Here is a 13,852-nt window from a genome sequence, read left to right on the forward strand (position 1 = left end):
TGTCATAGATTTGCAGGCAGTCTTCCATTGTGTCGGATGCTGCAATTCCTGCACAAGAATTACCATCCAGACTAAAGAGGGAGAGGGAAGAAAGAAGGTTATAGGAGCCCTGAAATCATCAGAAAGTTGGTGGCTAAACAAAAGCTCCTGACTAGCTTCTTACCACACAAGCTTCTTTGTGAGCACACAAAACATGCACATGTCTTTCCATGCGCACATGTAGGTCAGAGAAAGGCAAGAAACTCTCCTCCAGACCTTGCTGTGCTACCTGGAAGGTATCTGGCCTCTGGTCACTACCAACCGAAAGGATCATTTGAGCACTGCCTAATCTGCTCCAGTGCAGAGTCATCCAGCACCACTCAAGCAGATGATCCAGGTGGTGTGAGCAAATCTAGCTGATTTTTGCTTGAAGCAGAGTTGATTGCCAGCAGAGCTGCAGGAGAGGTAATCTTTGGCTGGAGGACTGCACCAAGTATCTGCAAGCCATAATGGCTCCGACTGACACAGATACTTGCTGGCTGAACATCTGCTCACAGCTATTTATAAAGGATAATTGGTACATCAGCATGGTCATGTGCCTGGCTGTGCGTGACACAGGGCTCCACTTGTGACACTACTCCCTTTCCCCTCCTTTCCTTTCCTCTCCCCAGCCTTCACAGTCATCTTTGTTGCGGGAAAACCACTGCCTGGGCTCAAGGTAGAGTGGGATGGAGTGAAGAGGGGAACAAGGGGGAGAAGGTTGCACTGAGGCATTTCTCACCCTGTTCTCTTGTTCTGTGGTTCACATGTATGCACATGGTCTTGTATGCTACCAGCTGGGGTAAGGCTGTGGGCAGGCATAGCCTCAGGTGGAGCTGATTATTGGAGCATGGTTTCACAGGAAGCTTTGTGTTCAGGTGCAGGCTGCTCCTCTTAGGTAACTGTTCAAGCCAAGTCCCTATCTGCAGGGAGCTGCTCTTTCAGTCCATAACACCTTGGCATTATTCTGCTCTCATGAGTCAAACTGTTGAGCAAGTCAAAACTGCAGAAATATGGAACGAGTTATCTTTATAGACCAGCTTGTTCAATACCTCCAGCTTCCTTGACTTTTCCTTGGGGGATGTTTCCCTTTCAAAATGATGAAGCCTGTGGGCAAGCCATGATAGCTCTCTCTAGAGAGGGCTGGGAGTGATGGATGACTTTTCTATGTCTTCCTGCTCCTCCAAACTAATAATGGTATCCCATAATTTCCTTCCCCAGATCTTTTTTCCGGTCTTTGCTTGATCTCAAAGAAATGTCTTTGCACTAGGAAAAAAGACAAGCCCTTTCTGAGAAGAAGGCATCTAAAGAAAACCAATAATAAAATATTATCTTTTACTGCCTAGTCCTTTTAGGCACAGTAACGACCACTGGTGGGGTCCAAACCCTTCAGGAAGGGGTTAATCAGCACAGTGTTTTGGGTCCTTGGAATATTTTGGAAGAAAATGACCGTTCATGCAAGAAGGAGACCGGATGAGAGCTGGTTGTTGAATAGTAACAACACATGGCTCACATAGCGTTAAGCTTGCATCACTCTTTCCGTTATAAATCCTGAGCCCGTCTGGGCTCCAAACTATCAGCTCAAGGATGAGCAACATTTATTTTCAAATATTGTGCAAAATACTTTCAGTCTTTTTGAAATCTCAGGGTGATGAGGGGGGAAGGGAAGGCAAGGCATGCTGGATCCTTTCCTCTACTGCAGAGCATCCAAACTGTTTTGTTGCTGAAGTTCCAAACCAAAATGGGCTTAATTTTAAGCAAATATTTATTCTTTCTTCAGTCAGGAGGGCTGAGGCAGAAATAAAAGCATCAGTGTTTGACCTCTAGCAAGCAAGTTCAGGCTGTGAAAAAGATGCATGTGGTGGATGAACCAGACTCCAGAGAAAAACAGAGAGAGAAAGATAGGGGAGTATCTGTAGTGGCCTGGAGCTTAAACTAACAAAAATATTATTTTGTAGGAGCTCTTAAAGGACACCCTCAGATTGCACTAGGTCTTTATATGGGCACAGGAAATGACAGCTACTCTTCCAAACCCAGCATCTAATTCTGATGTTGTCTAGCTGGACATAGTTCAGATGAGCCTCAGTTTCTCCAGCGGGACAGTGGAAAAAAGCCAGTGGAATTGGGAAGCTGACAGGCTGAGGAAGAATGTGAAGGAAATTCCTTACTTTTTCTGTTCTCTTTCTGAAGAGAAACCATTAAGAGCAAATAATTAATTACCCAACAGCACCCAGGTAATGTGGCTCCTTGCAAAGCATTTCATAAAATGATTAACCACTTGTAATATAAATGTTAAAGCTATTATTACTTCTAAAGATTCAGGCTTCCTTCTACTACCCAATGAGGACAATCACCTTCTGGGGAAGTGGTTGCTGATGCTAACTCAGACTTGGAGATGTGTTACTCATGTTATAATCCTGCCTCTTAAAATTCCCCACTTCTTTTTAATTTGAACATGCGATTTTATACCACTGTTTCCTGTGGAACACTAGGAGAAAAGCTGGTCCTACCCACCATGGTGAATACAACTTGAAGCTGTTATCATTTCCAGATTTGCCACAGTTGGTAGTGTTTGCTTGCATAAGGATCAAACCTTCAAACCTCAAGCTTATTTGAAATCTGTGGGGTGATCCCCATGTTCCTCTGAGTATCCATTGCTTCCAATGACCATTTTGAGAGTGGGCAAGAGGGAATATTTATGCTTCCTCTCATACAATCTCCCTACTACATAGTACCATATAGCTGTCAATTACTACTATACTAGTACAGCTAGGTCCCCAGCCTCCAGAGCCAACCAAGGATCCAAGCACCCCAAGCTTTTGTACTAACACTAGGCATGCTGCAGTGAGTAGGAATCTAATTTTTACCAAGACAACTATTGAGCACCGACAGTCTACACAACTGTAACAGAAAGTTGGTCAATACCTTTATTTCTCCAATCAGAAGAATCACCACTAGAGTAATGCACAATTTCTTTTCAGTTTAGAAGGCTTCTCTTTGGAGTCTAAGTGGGATTATGTCCATTTTCCAAAGAGCCACAAAGAACTGAAGACATTGCCCAGCTCTGTATCCATCTTTCAGGAGAAATGGGATAATCAGAAGGCACTGGGGTCTGGTTCAAGGTCACAAGTCTTCCTCTGGGAGTCTGCACTAGCTCTTCTTACAAGAGGAGGCAACATCAAGGTTTTACACTTGAGCAAAAATTCTTCACTCTCGTTATGCCTTGCACCTACACAAGCAATTCTGCTGTCTAACTCCACTCACCTTTGGAAATTTTCACAGACTTGAAGAGATTTGCATCAGGCCTACAAAGCTTTCCACTGGAGTTTGATTCAAGTCCATCAGTTCAGGTTTCAGTCTCAGATGAGATAGATACCTTACCTCAGGCAGTGACCCACACATGGACAACAACCTATCTCACAGCCAGCAGCTGGCCTGGGCTAATCATGAGTATCTACTGACACAACTCCCTTTGCTGATCTGATCTGGTGTGTTTATGATGCAGTGGTGGTAAAAAACAAATGTATTGTCTTTTGGGGAACTACTCAATAGATCTTGCTCTTGGTTGCATGGTTCATGTGATCACAGAAAAAAATGTAAATTAAGTGTATCAAAAGACAAATGTTGTAAATAATAATAATATATTTTAGAGACTGTATTTATAGACAAAGCCCCCACTACATTACAAGAGGAAAAAGCCCTCATTCACTCCTGCCCTCTTTTCCACAAAAGTAAACTGCTTAACTTTGTTGTCCTGGCTTGCTTTCACTTACAAGGATTGCTGACATCCCAAACTCTTTACCTAACTCCTCTTTTTCCAGACAAACACTACTCCTCTCTTCTGCATTAAAAACCATTGTGCAACACTAAGGGCACAGAGTAGAGCCAGGTATTTTTTTCCCAGCTTTCTGTGGCACCACATGTCCTTATTACTCTGTGTGTACTACAGTAGCACTGAACATTAGATACACCTTTTTTGTGTGTGTGAGAAGTGTGAGCTGGAGACAGTCACAGGAGGCAGCTGACACAGGATAGATCTGCAGAAAGAATGAAGTTACTAGAGTTCCACTCCACACTGCAGCTTGGGTTTAACCTCTGATCTCCCTATAGGCTTTTGTTCAGTTGCTATATACAGTTACCATGATTTGTTGAGGGGTTTTAACTTGGATTAAGCAGTCCAAGTTTAATAAAACAGCTTTTTCCTCCTTGATTAGAGAAGCAAAATGTATAGAATACTTCATAATTTCACCTTTTAGGAGATACTGTAGGACCAGAGATTTAAAAAAAAATCTCTGAATCTGGGATATTTATCCTGGCAAAGGAAAGATTAGTTTCTCTGTTTATAGTTTAAGAACTGCTGCCTGTTTTTATGCGGCAGAGAGATGGTGGCACACAAGTGCCTCCTACTACCCTCTCCTCACATAGGGTATTAGAAGGCACCTTTTGCAGGTGCGGTGTGTGTGGTGGTGGTTTGGTTTTTAACGGAAAGAGTATTTTGGATGAATGTAGACTTGATTCTTTTCCTTTGAGACACCAGTAGCAGAATTCCTCTCCCTTTCTGAATGGTTTCTTGTAATCCCAGAGGGAAAGAACATGTGTCCTTAGTGGGAAGTTTTCGCCTAGACCATCTTCTCTTCCAAGCTGAGATGCCAGCAGTAAAATTTTGGGGGATATAGAGTTCAACAACACTCGTGATTCTGGCTACTTGTTTCTCTTCCCTGCAGGAGGTGGGAGAACAGGCTTCAATATCCAGCAATTAAATTAAAAAAATAAATGTGTGATCAGTCCTAAGATGATCACATACTCTGTGTTACACATTCTACTGCCAGCACCTGCAAATACTTGTGTGATCAGGCTCCACATGGTTTAGAGCAACAACAACTGAGTTGCTCTCCCACAGCCCCCTTTTTCCTCCCTCTCTATTACTCCTCCACCCCTGCTGTTTCGCAGTCCTCCCAGGTTTCAGGATAAGACACACAGCATTTTATTATTCAGTCAAAACACTTGGGTGACCTTGGAGGTAGAAGTGTCTGGCCAAATGACATCCTAGCATTTACTCAAGCGCACCCTTCCCTATTCCACAGCTCCTGTAGATCCTGTGGGTTGCAGTTATGTTTTTAATATTATTTTCTTTTCTCTATCCTCTCCACCCTAGAGCAATTAAGTTAATTTTTTTTCCCTTTCAAGGTTTGTGTCAACGAACAGTCAAAGAGTGAGATGCGAACTTGTGTAGAGGAACCACTGGCAAAACATTTGAATGCTGTGCATCTGTGTGAGAAGAGAAATGTCAGAAGTAGTTAGCAAAAAATGAGTAGCCCTGATCCAACCCTGTGATTCTTCTCCCGCCAAGTTCTCCAATACTTTGGCTGATCCAGCAGAGCTTTGACAAGGCTCTCTGTTAAAGCATTCTTTCTCCTGTTTACCTGCTGTCCAGCTTAATTGGGAAATTTTGAGTTCAATAGGAAATGGTCATTAAAACTTCAGGTCACACTAGCAACAACAGGCTAGAACCAAAACAAACCTAGGCCCGCCACCACAACAAGGTGCTGTGGCCCCAATCCAGGAGAGACTGGGGCGGGGGGGCGGAATACAAGGAAAATCGCTGCTCTGAGCTTCCTCTGAGCTGCTCTTGTCCCTGTCTGTTGGATGTGGAGCTGTGCCTCTGTACAGTGAGGAGAGGACCTGGTACTTGGGAATGGTGAAAGCAAGCTCCTTTCTAGCTGTGCAATGACCGCTTTCTTGTCTCCTTGCACAGACCTGACCATCATATCCATGGACAGTTTCACCACTGTTCAGTCCTATTGCAGGAAACCAAGCAGCTTTTCCAATGAATATCTTGCCTCATCTGTAATATCCTTTGTTCTTTTGCTCATCTTCTCCTGTGACCTGAGTTGCCAGTCATTCCCAGCTCACTGGATGCAGTGCCACTTTTATGGACAGTTCAGACTGCATACAGCTGCCATTTGATTGAGTTTTCTTCCACATCTGACAGTCCAGCTACTGATTTACTAATGCCACCTAAAAGATGTGTTGTTTGGGAAGAAAGGAGATAGATACACATATGTACACACTGCAGACGAACTGACTTGGTCTAAGTCTTTTTCAGATATTTAACAGTACATGCCTTTTTTTTTTTTCTCCCAAGAGGTTTGTGCTGACCTACTAAGAAGGCTCTGTTTAACACTCTCTGAAAATGGGCACATTGCTGATGTTTAGCTGCGACAGAACAATGGCAGACAAGTCAAAGTATAACAAGGAGTTCACGCATAGAATGAAAAGGTGCTGCTCAGTGGTCCAGGAGAAACATACAAAGGTCACAAAATTTCCTCCTACCCTCCACTCCCATTTGAATATTCCCCCTTCTTCCCATCATCACATCTAGCCAGAGCTGCAGAGGGAGGCAGCAATAGCCAGTAAGCAGGTTTTTACCAACTCCTTATTCGAAATGCTGCTTCTACATTACAAAGCATTTAGGCACTCCAGGCTTACCTTGAGATCTGACTCAGTCTTCCAAGTTACCTCAGCTCCAGGGAATAAATTCGGCTGGTGGGAACTATCCCAGCTTCTAAATTAGGTAGACAGATTGAGTCTTTAATGTGAAGCAGAGACACAGGGATGAGCTTAACTCCTCACTCACTGGAGATGAGGCAAAGTGTTTGTGAGGTTTGGGCTCAGACTTTGATTCTAAGATGTCTTCTCCCTTATCCTAAGCCATCCTGAGCAAGGCAGAGCAAAGGTGGGAGAAGTCAAGATCTGCTCTAAAGTGAAAGTCTTACTATGCATCACTCTTTTTTATCCATTTTCTTTGCTAATTTTCTCTCCCCTCTCCTTCCAGGTTGCAAAAACATGATGCAAGGCACAGACCTGTCTTGTATTTTTGGAACATGCCTAATGAGCTTCAGATCCTACAGCAACCTTAAAACACACAGTGGGAGAATATGTTTAGTAGGGGAGAGTTTTCTGAGTTAGTCAGCAAAGGCTGGAGATCCAGTGATTGCAAGGTAAAGTCAGAAGGTAAACTAGAAAATGAGCTGCAAATTTCTGACTTTCAGCATGAGGATAATTAACTGCTACAAGAGATTCACTAAACACTTGGTGAAATCAAGGCAGGGAGTTGTCTTAAAATTTGCATGCTGGTTCAACCACAAAATTACAAGCATAAAAGTAGGGATTACTGAGTGAGGCTTTCTAGCCCATCGGAGGGAATAGAACAATTAGAAGATAACTTTTTTCCCCTCCTTCCTGGATGTAGAATGGGAAACTTTTCTTTCTTCTTCAGCATGTGTATAAATTGTTCCTCCAGTCTCATCTTTTCACTAAAACCCACTAAAAAAATAGGATGGGCTTCTTTTCTACTCCTTTTCTCTTCTTCCAGTTCAATGGTATGGATCACATGCCAAGGGAAGGGAAGGGAAGGGAAGGGAAGGGAAGGGAAGGGAAAAGAAAAGAAAAGAAAAGAAAAGAAAAGAAAAGAAAAGAAAAGAAAAGAAAAGAAAAGAAAAGAAAAGAAAAGAAAAGAAAAGAAAAGAAAAGAAAAGAAAAGAAAAGAAAAGAGAAAAGAAAGAAAAGAGAAAAGGAAAGAAGAGAAAAGAAAAGAAAATAGAAAAGACGTATAATTGACAAATAGTCTTGCAAACTCCTTTCACATTAAACTTTTCTTTCACACAGATACACAGCAAAGAATTTCCAAAGAATGGAAATTAAATAGTCATTCTGGTCTCTTCAGCACTCATATTATATTTCTTATGCCATTCCCCAGGAGCCATGCTTTCTGGAGTTTGCTTTGGAGTTCTTTCTGAAGAGATCAAACTTAAGATCCATTTGGCCATTCCAGCGCCTGCACGCCTGCTCTATTTTGTGGTTTTGTTCATGTGGAGTTTAATGCAGATTTCCAGGGCTCACAGCCTGTCAGGGTGCATGAGAGTCAGCATGGTCTGACCTAGGGAGAGGAATGACTTTGAGTTGATCAGATCTAGGGTAAGGATTAGATCAGCTGCATAGCAAGAATTCAGTTCCCCTAGGTTCTGGGATAGCAATAACTGGTTGTCTTTAGCATTGACTGTTATTACTGTCTAGTTTCTTGCCAGATAATTTGGCTGTACCTCCAGATTTCTGTAGGGGATAAATCGAGAGTGTTCACGCTGCTATACTGGGAGTATCAACCAGATTGCACCACGATTAGCTTGAAGGCTTTCCCGCAGACAAGAAATGTGGACAGACAGCATATTTGACCTCCAGATCTCTCCTACACCTTAGTATAAACATAATCACGATGTCCTTGAAGATGTCCTTCAAGAGGGCTTTTACACAGGCTCCTCAGTTCTGAGGGATCTGGTTCACCTCAAGTTATATGTTACACTGCATATAAAGTTATATGCATTCACACCATTGCAAGCACATCATCCTCTAGGCTACATGGTGTTTCATAGCAAAACCTTGCACAAGTGCTTTAACTTCTGAGCTGAAGGCTTGTACCAGTCACATCCACACTCCAGAGGTTTTAGGCCTCCTTGTAGAGCATCCACTGAACTCAGAGGGGCATGTGACACAAGAACACACACTCCATCTATGGGCTTGCTAAGAGGCCACAGGCAAATTATTTCAGAGCAGAGACAGGAGGATGCAGATAGCCCATAGGGAACCAGGGGAGACACCTGTCCACAGCTGTGCCAACCCAGTGTCTTGGAACTGCCATGCAACAAGACAATCTGTGAAGGGACTCAGTCCATTTAACTCTATGTTAGCACAACCTGCAGTTTTAAAACAGTTTCGTAGTTATTACAGGCAAACAATTTGTAGCTTTTTTTAAAGGGCAGGACAGCTGTAAGGAGTACTGAGCTGCTCAGAGCGCAGATTTTTTTAATGGGTTACAAAATCAAGGTCTGAGACTGAAAATGAGAGTGAGAGTGAAATTAATTCTTTTCAGGTGAGCAGTGGAAGCTACCAGTTTCCCCAGCAAATGGCCATGCGAGTAAACAAACAAACAAACAAAAAAGACATAAAGAAAATGGTATGGTATGAAAGGTAAACAAACCCATAGGACTGGATTTATAAAAGGGGGAGTGGAGGGGTGTCTGAAGGTGTGTCTGAAGTGCAGGATCAGCCAAAAATGTGTTCCCAGAGCAAAAGAAGAGCTAGGAAAAATGGACATCTTTACTATCAGCATGGAGTGGTCCTGAGCAGAATGACAGTAAAGATGAGGTGTGATAAATACCAAAAGGAGGCAAATATGCACAAGCCCTGGAGGGTGCTGTGACTGTACCAGAACAGCAGCTGCAGACCCAGTTTGCGGGTGGCTGAAAGGAGGTACATGACTGTGTGCATGCCGTAGATACTGAAGTTTGTCTTTATGGCTCTATTACAGAGCTATACATTTGAGGTCCTTTTGCAGAGGAAATTGTTACATCTGAATCCACCAAGACGCAGATGAGCCAGCAGGAGATAGGAAGTGGACAAAGCCATTCTAGTCTAAGAAGGAGTTCACATGGAGTTTACCCCTATGAGTGCTTGGATTCTTACTTTTTACTGCTAGTTATCCTCACAATGCCCTGATGAAGCAGGGAAGCATTTGCTGTGTTTTTCCAGACAAACAAAGCACTGAGTAGATTCAGTAATTATCCTGGGGAATTTCCTTTGTCACTATCCACACGTGTTTTCAACATGATGTTGGCTTCTGGCTCACCCTTGTTTTGCTTTGATCCACCAGACCATCTCCTTCAGCTTGCACTAACCAAGAGCTGGGATCTTTCAGTGGATAAGTCTGTAAGTAAGTTACTGGTGCACCAAACGTTTTATTACTGGATGTTAGTGGTTCTTTCATGAAATTCTGAGTAAGGGGAAGGAAATTCCAGACCAATTATGTAGCAGAGAAAAGGAGTAAAATTCATCAAAGAAACAAGCCTTGTAAATTAATCACTCAACTGTTTGTCTTTTTTATTTTTTCTCCACTCACGTGGACAGGACCCTACGTGGCTGGAGGAAAAAAATCCCAATAAAAAGCTTTGGTTTTGCCTACACAGCATAGACTGATTAAAGGCCTTTTGCTGGGTTGTTATCCTTTTATTAGCATGAATCTAATAATCATAATATCACCACAAGTATATTTACTTTGCTGATGCCAGAGGGCCTCCAGGCAACTTAATAAAATGCAGCTCAAAGGGTGCTTGATCATTAATAGGACAATGTGCTGAAATAAAACTGAGAGCAAGGGTGAACTGAAAGCCATAGATCCATCTCCACTGCCTGTAGGCTGATAATGAGCCAGCTAAAATGCCTGTCCTCTTTTAGCAGCAGCTTCAGAGCACTGTGTAAGTTGAACACAATGGATGTGTTAGCTATTGGCAACTGCAAAATAAACAGATCCATATATCCCAGTCTCAGGCTTCTGAAAACAATATGCTAATCTGTCTCTGCTCAGAGCTCTCTGGCTCTGGAATTAATCATGAGGCCAAACCCACAAAAAGGCAGAAAGAAGACCAAATCCAAAGCTGTGGAAGGCATCAGAAAGGCGTCCAAGTTTTCAGGTGGGTTTTGGTCAAACCTGGTTTTCTCCTGCCTTTCCCTCTTACTCGAGCAAAAAGAAAAATCTTTGAGATGCTTTTGAAGGTAATCTGAGTTCTTTAATGACATTGAGAGGTTTAATTTGACAGCTGGACAACCCTGGGCAACCCTAGACAACCTTCTGTTGTTACCACATGACACAGAGAGTACATTTCCAGGCTCCATGTCTCCCGTTTTTCAGCCCTCACTCACTGGTGTTGGCACTTCATAACCCTTGAAATACTCCTTCTCAGATAAGGTGGAGGAGCTGCATGCACTGACTTGTCCAGCTATGTCTAGTGGCATCTTCCACTGGGTAAATGAAAGAAATGTCTCTATCCTAATGGTTTGAGCAGGATGTGTCATTTTTCACCTATGCACCTTTTCTGCTGTGACCCTTGGGATGTGCTCCCAGTGATCCGCATTGGTAATACAACCTGCTGTGGAAGTCTGCATCCAGAAATAGCTCATTCAGAGGTAAAGGATGTGGAGGAGGCAGTCTACATTTTCAGAAATAATAGAGAAGTGGGAAAGACATGCCGAAGAAGCAGACACTCATGGAGCTAATGGAGAAAAGGGAAAAGGACATTGCTCCTGTGGAGATTCGGTTCTGTCTCAATCTCCACCTGCTGTGGACTTTCCCAGCTTGTCCTCCATTTCCCCTTGCCTTTTGGATCCTATCCCTATTCTCTGTGGGAAAGCACTGGCAGCAGACAGCTGCTAGGGATCAGATCCAAGAAGTGGCTCCATGCTTAAAGCCAGATGTGTGGCAACAGAACGTGGATGAGGAGGCGGAGAGGAAAGGAGCTGGGAAGGATAACCTTGAGCAGCTGGGAGAGAGGAACAGAGCTGTTTGTCCCATGCCCATGACACAAGCAGCAGAAGGATGAGAATACTCTGAAACTGAGCTCTGAAACACAGCCTCCATGTGCTGCCTGCCTAGATGTGATGGCTGTCCAGGAGCTGAATGGACATTCAAGTCTCCCACATTATATGTTTGAAAGGATGGGGAAGTGGGAGGTGGCATTTATTGACTGGCGTTTTTCCAAAGCAGAAGAACAATACAAATCCATAAACATTCTCATGTGCTGCCACAAACAGAGTTGCTAACTGGATCATGTCCCCGATCCTTTGACACTGCACTATGTGGAGCAGGGCAGAGGGACCACATTGAATGGTACAGTCTTGACCATACTACAGAAGTGCTATTTAGTGAACCCACAGGCTTGTTCTGGACAGGCTGTGGGGAATGTGCTCAAACCCTAACACATTTACCTCCACCCTGATTTTCAGAAGCCATTTTTGCAACATGTCAAGACAAAAAACACTGTCAAAACATCCTCTCTGTCCATCTAGTCAGCTGTTCAGAGTGATGGAGGTTGAACAGTTTTCACTTTGCACCAGTCTAATTATTTGAGGTTGCTGCCACATACAGAGATCCCACCACCAGGTTCAAAGTACAATAGAAGAGCAATTTTTTTCAGTAAGTGAATTGATTCTTGATTAAATCAGGTATAATTACAAAATGGATGGTGAGTTTTCTGTGATGAAATCCTCCTTGCCTGCAAGAGTCTAAAGCTGCTGGCTCAAAAACCACAAACTGTGCATGGAAACACAGTACATGTAATTAGATTACAGATTAAAAGAGATTTTAGCAAAACATTTGTGAGAACCATATAAAAAGCTGAAATTTGGAAAAAGTAAAAATAAATACAAATAAAAAATTAAATCTAAATAACAGTTCTAAAATTATGAGATTTGGACAGTGCACAAATGCACAGTGGGAGATGAACTCTAGATGTAACAAGCATGGGTCACACTATACTGAGTTATACATATATCTGACAAATATGAAGCCAAGCTCTACAGATGATGTATTTTAAGGTACAGATACGTTATGAGAAAGAGCAGCGTTAAGGCTGAACTTTTCCGCCATCCTTCTAAACGACGTTAAGATTAGTGCTACATAGACAATGGGTTTTTTGCACAGGATGTTTTATTTTAGCATTAATCTCAACTCTCTCCCACCCCTTCACCTCTCTGGATCTCTGGGAATGAGAGTGGTTCTCACAGGAGTGCTTTCCTGTGACCCAATTATCTAAACAAATATAAAAAACATAAAAGGGTCCCCACCTAAGTCATGTCATGCTAACTCAAACTATTTTTTATCCTCCCTGAAAGCAGAAGCTAAAAATACACAGTGTTTGTTTGTGACCAATGATAAATGGACCATGCCTCCTGCTCTCAGGGACTAAGAAGCCAAATCACAAATGAACTAAATATCATTCCATATATCCCTGTATTCAGCACTCTCAGCAGAAAAACTGGGATTTTTACTTAATAAGAGATGTGCTTCTCTCCCTCAAACTCTACATGCCCTTACCTATATAGAGGTAAATCCTCTGTGTCACAAACAAAAGGTGTCTGAAAGGAGGCCAGGTTTTTTTAGGGAAAAGTAACCTAGGTGATTATGGTGATTGAGGCCATGTCAAGGGATGCTGGTATCAGTGTATTGCACTTCATATCATTCAGTAGATATACGGAAGGAAGGAATGGTGTTTTGGTTTGGTTTTTTTTTTTTGCCCAGTGAGTTGTCTCCCTAACTTTGATACATTTGAAGTGTAGCTGAACTCCATTTACGCCTATTTACTCTCTATCGCAACCTTTAGCTCTGGCTCTGATTTGCAGTCGGTATCTCAGAACTTTACAGAACAGAAATGAAGCCACAAAGTCCTCAAGGCAGGGACTTCAGCAGCTCCTGTGCCTGTGACACATGAAAGATGGAGTATTGCTGGATCACTGCTGAAAATCTTGAGCTGTGATTTGGTTCTGTGTCAGATTTTATATATTGCTATTTGCCCTAGGGCCAGTCTGCTACTTATGAGATGAATTTCACAGTCAATTAACAAGGAAGATCATGAGTGTCAGGTATTCAGGACTCATCATCTAATCCTAATTACATGAGTGTCATCATCTAATCTAATTACAAATTGTTTATTTGTAAAGTGAGATATATCATATTTGTTATTCCATATCAGCTATTCCCTAGTTTTGAAAACTGTGGCCAACCAGTCAGGAAGGATTTGCAACATACCATAACTCTGGGTCCAGACTGACAACCTAGCCAGTCCACTGCCAGGCACTGTCAGACATTGACAGGTGATCATGGGTTCAAAATCACGGGTTGAAAATAACATGGACAGACAGACAGACAAGAGCAATCCAGTTCTTCCCCCCTACCTCAAGTCCCCTTTTCCTCCCAGATCCTAACACTGTCTTTGGACAGAAAATCTTC

This window comes from Strigops habroptila, chromosome 5 (genome assembly GCF_004027225.2).
Source record: "Strigops habroptila isolate Jane chromosome 5, bStrHab1.2.pri, whole genome shotgun sequence".
Classification (NCBI taxonomy): domain Eukaryota; kingdom Metazoa; phylum Chordata; class Aves; order Psittaciformes; family Psittacidae; genus Strigops; species Strigops habroptila.